Below are 5257 nucleotides of genomic sequence, written 5' to 3'. Positions count from 1 at the left end.
GAGCGGACACGAACCCTCAGCCCGACGGACCGACACGCGGGGGGTGGGGCTGGCTTGGCTCTCCAGCGAAGCGCCCCGCCCCCCCCGGCAATAATCCGCCCGTCTGCTGGGGGCGGTGGCGCTTGGAAGCCCCCAGCGCGCGGCGCTGCACAACCCCCCCCCCCGGGAGAGCCAACCCCCCCTCCCCGCAGAGCGCACAGGCTGGGTGGGAGGCGACCCCCCGCTGAAGGGACTTGCACAAGTGCAGGGAATAGACGCTTCGTCTTCCCACTCCCACTCCTGCTTAAGCCACTGGCCCAAGGGTGTCTCCAGGGGAGCTGGGACAATGGGGCAGGGGGCTGAGAGCCATTGAACCAAACTGTAAACCCTGTAGAGAATGGAAACCACTTCAAGCCAGGGAGTGCGTCACTGCAGCACCCTAGTTCCGGGCTGGAGCCTGTGGGTGTCTCCAACAGGGCCAAAATGTCCTTGCCAAAAGCTGGGCATTTGCGAGGCGCTCAATGGCAAGAGCGTCACAGGGAGCTCTTAGCAACACTAAACCCAGGGAAGGAATCCACTCCCAAGCAGTTGTGGTAAAGACAAATACACCTGCACATCTACCAACGTGATATATGCCATCATGTGCCAGCAATGCCCCTCTGCCATGTACATTGGCCAAACCGGACAGTCTCTACGCAAAAGAATAAATGGACACAAATCTGACATCAGGAATCATAACATTCAAAAACCAGTGGGAGAACACTTCAACCTCTCTAACCACTCAGTGACAGACTTGAAGGTGGCAATTTTGCAACAAAAAAACTTCAAAAACAGACTCCAAAGAGAAACTGCTGAACTTGAATTAATATGCAAATTAGATACAATTAACTCTGGCCTAAACAGAGACTGGGAATGGTTGGGTCATTACACTAATTGAATCTATTTCCCTATGTTAAGTTCTCCTCACACCTTCTATGGGCCATCTTAATTATCACTTCAAAAAGTTTTTTTTCCTCCTGCTGATGATAGCTCATCTCAATTGATTAGACTTTTCCTGTTATGCATACTTCCACCTTTTCATGTTCTCTGTATGTATAAATATCTCCTGTCTGTGTGTTCCATTCTATGCATCCGAAGAAGTGAGCTGTAGCTCACGAAAGCTCATGCTAAAATAAATTTGTTAGTCTTTAAGGTGCCACAAGTACTCCTGTTCTTTTTGCGGATACAGACTAACACGGCTGCTACTCTGAAACAAATAGAGACACTCTCTATACATCCCCTGCAGCGGATGAAACCCAGGTGTCAGCAATACCAGGCCAGGGATAGTGGAACAAAAAGAGAAGCTGGCATCACCCATTGCCATTGTCCAAGATGAGAGCAAATAATTGGATTTTAAAAGTTCTTTCACTCTTGGTTCGCGTAGGACTCTAACCCAGCTTCCGGCAATGAGCTCTCTGAGGGAGGAAGCATTATCCCCACTTCACAGATGAGGAAGTGAACAATGGGGAGATTAAAACCCCGACACTGCAGTTGTTCTCTGAATATTAAGTACATGCTTGTAAGAGTGGGAAGTGGTTTACCCAACGTCACCCAGGAAATCTGTGACAAAGCCAGGAATCAAATCCAGCTCTCCTGCTTCCCAGCCCAGCTCCTCAACCACAAGGTTTTCCGTCCTCTCTTATTTCTGGCCCCTGTGAAGTAACAGCAATTTCACATTCAGCACTCAGCTGCAAAACTACCTTCACAGCAGCAAATTATAGCGGGTGGCTAAAGGGTCTGGGCTTGAATCCTTGGTGGGAGAAGAATAGGCATGTTCTTACACTCCATAACATTAAATTGCAATTACCCCAGTGCAACTAAAGTGCACAGGGGATAAAATGTATCTAACTGCATGATTTCTTTACACAGCATTGTACTTATTTATGCATCTGATAAAAATACTAATTTCTAAGCCTGATCTTGACATTTTTACTCAGGTTTACTTCTTCACACAACATACAGTCAACCTGTGGAACTCGTTATCAGGGAATGTTGTGAAGGCCAAAATAGAACTAGATACATTCATGGAGAATGGCTATTAGCCAAGATAGTAAGTAATGTCATCCCATGCTCTGGGTGTCCCTAGCCTCTGATTGCCAGATACTGGGATTGGACAACAGGGGATGGATTACTCAATGGTTGCCTATTCTGTTCCTTCCTTCAGAAGCACCTGACACTGGCCACTGTTGGAAGATAGGGTACTGGGCTAGATGGATCATTGGTCTGAGTCAGTATGTTTGTTCTTCCAGTCAATGGGAATTTGTTCTAATTAAGTATTGCAGGACGGGATCCTATGCTATAAAGGACATTTTGTTAATTGGGGTACTTCCCTGTCATGCATGTATCCATCAGCCAAATTCTACTGTATATGCAGTTCTCAAAACCAGCAGGATTACTGAGCCTTCAAGCTTTGGGGCAGTGGAGTGTTGTTATAGAATTCTGCCCTATTCCAAATAAGGAGCCTTAGTGGAATGTTTGATTTAAATTAAGTATCCTCTTGTGAGTTTCTGGGTATGATATTCTTGGCTCTACTTTCTTTTTTTGAAATGTCCTCATTGGTGGGCAACTGTTATGTTATAATCCAGCAGTCTGCAGCTGGGGATTACAAGGTGTCTTTTAGCTCAGTTTTAATAAGAACAATATAAATGATTGCATGGCCCAAATTCATGAACAATGGCGACATTCTTCTTGAAATTAAATATACAAAGGAACATGCTGTGCCATAAATTTTAAAGTGGAAATCAGTAGGGAATTGTGCTTAAAAACTGAGAACACAGTGTAGTCCAAAAAGGTTATAGAAATATCTTTGTCTTTCTTTTGATTGCGTTCTATATCTGGAAAAACACATTAATAAAAAAGCCTCACAACCAATTACAGTTTCATTTAAATCCAGTAGTTTATGAACAGAACAATGTAAAATCTTTACACTGAATTTCACTTCCCTATGCTATTCAAAATAGCATTTTTCGCTCTTAAATTTAATGGGATATTAAATTACAGTATTTATTATTATTTATAGAATTCAAATATTCAAAAAATGACTCAGGGAAGACAGAGTTTCAAGAATCTGAACATTCCTGTATCAAGTGGAATACAGGGTCATGGGAACAATGAAACCTAGGTTTATTTTAAAGGGTGGTGGTGGGAGAAGGCTTATGAATTTAGGTTCTAATCTGCTTGGATTGGATGCTACTGATATACATCCACAGTCAGAACTGACTGTTACTCTGCCAACCAGAAAGCAGAACAAAATTAGGATGCTCCTTTCTGAATAGTTACAGATGTATTGCTGGGCAGATACAAATGCGTTCTCTCTTTGCTATGGCAGTGATTGCATAAGTGTTTTCTCTGACAAATCTATATAAATAAATGTAAAAGAAGTCAGGTCTTTAGGAAACCTTTTCTGCTCAGTGACAAGTTTCAGAGTGGTAGCCGTGTTAGTCTGTATCAGCAAAAACAATAGGAGTCCTTGTGGCACCTTAGAGAGACAAATTTATTTGGGCATAAGCTTTCATGGGCTAGAACTCACTTCATCGGATGCATGAAGTGAAAAATACAGGAGCAGGTATAAATACATGAAAGGATGGGGGTTGTTTTACCAAGTGTGAGGTCAGTCTAACAAGATAAATCAATTAAACTTCAAAAACAGACTCCAACATGAAGCTGCAGAACTGGAATTAATTTGCAAACTGCATATCATCAGATTAGGTCTGAATAAAGACTGGGACTGGTTGGGCCATTACAAAACCTAAACTTAATTTCCCCAATACTAATTTCTCCCTACTGTTACTCACACCTTCTCATCAACTGTAATGGGCCACTCTCTAACCATTTCCAAAGTTATTTTTCCTCCCTTGATATCCTGCTGTTAATTGATTTATCTCATTACACTGACCTCATACTTGGTCAGGTCAACTTGGTAAAGCAACCCCTATCCTTTCATGTATTTATACCTGCTCCTGTATTTTTCACTTCATGCATCCGATGAAGTGGGTTTTAGCCCACGAAAGCTTATGCCCAAATAAATGTGTTAGTCTCTAAGGTGTCACAAGGACTCCTCGTTGTCTTTTCTGCTCGAAGTTCACCATGCATTTTTGGACATTGATTAATATGAACATGTTTGGTTAAATGCAGAACAGTCCCAATAACCCTGGAGCCTGATGTGGTTTCTCTTGAAGTCCATGGTGAGACTCACCCTGATTTCAATACAAGCAATTAGGGACATGGGCAATGGGATCCATCCAGGAAGACTGGTACACCAAAACCAAGTGCCATTGAAGTCAATGGTTCCTCATCCAGACATAACAGACCATCCATGTGAATCAGATGTCTGAGGATTTGGAGGCCAACTCTTCACTTTCGATTCATGCAGAACTCCCAACAACATTGATGGATCGTTTATTTGTCTTTGTAGGGAGTTCAGGATTAGGCCCTTGATGAGCTATTTACAACCTCTCTTTAATTCAGGGTAATTATGATACCTTCAATCTGACGAAGCAGACTCTTTGGAAGGATAATTCCTCTGTGTGGACTGAAGTGCCTATAATTTTCCTCTTCCCCTTTAGAAATCATCTACTGTATATCAGAGAAGAAGGATGGTCCCATGGGCCAGCCTAGGATTTGGGAGGTCTGTGTCCCAGGCCCACCACAGACTTCCTGTGTGACCTTGGGCAACTTAGTTAGCAGCTTAATGCCTCGGTTTACCACCTATAAAATGGGGGCTGATAGTATTTTCCTATCTCACAGTGGTGGTGTGAAGATAAATACATTAATGATTATGGGACACTCAGATTAGAGGCCATATAATTATCTAAGATAGATAGATAATTAAATTTATCTATCTTAAGAAGCCAGCAAAAAAAAAAGTTGCTTAAAAGAGATGGTCTTCCATGGGAAGCAGAACTGGACTTGATATGTTTAGGAATATTTAGGGATGGGCTCTTAAATTAGCAACTTGCCTAACAATTGAGGCCTCTTTTAAAGGTTTCGTGCATCAGCTATTGTTTGATCCCATAAGACTGAAATCCCATTTGCTCAAAATCACTTCTAAGATCTCTTTTCTTACTGTCATACATATATTACCAACTCAAGCTTTAGCATTAATGGCCCAACCCAGCTTCCACTAAAATCGATGGAAAGTCTCTCCTTGGTGTCAATAGAAGTTGGATCAGTCCCTAAATATCCCTAATAAAAGTGAGTATTCTAGTCTATTCTACTATAATTCACGCATTGCACATTT

This window comes from Mauremys mutica, chromosome 14 (assembly GCF_020497125.1).
Source record: "Mauremys mutica isolate MM-2020 ecotype Southern chromosome 14, ASM2049712v1, whole genome shotgun sequence".
Classification (NCBI taxonomy): domain Eukaryota; kingdom Metazoa; phylum Chordata; order Testudines; family Geoemydidae; genus Mauremys; species Mauremys mutica.
Note: the sequence above shows the minus strand (reverse complement) of the source record.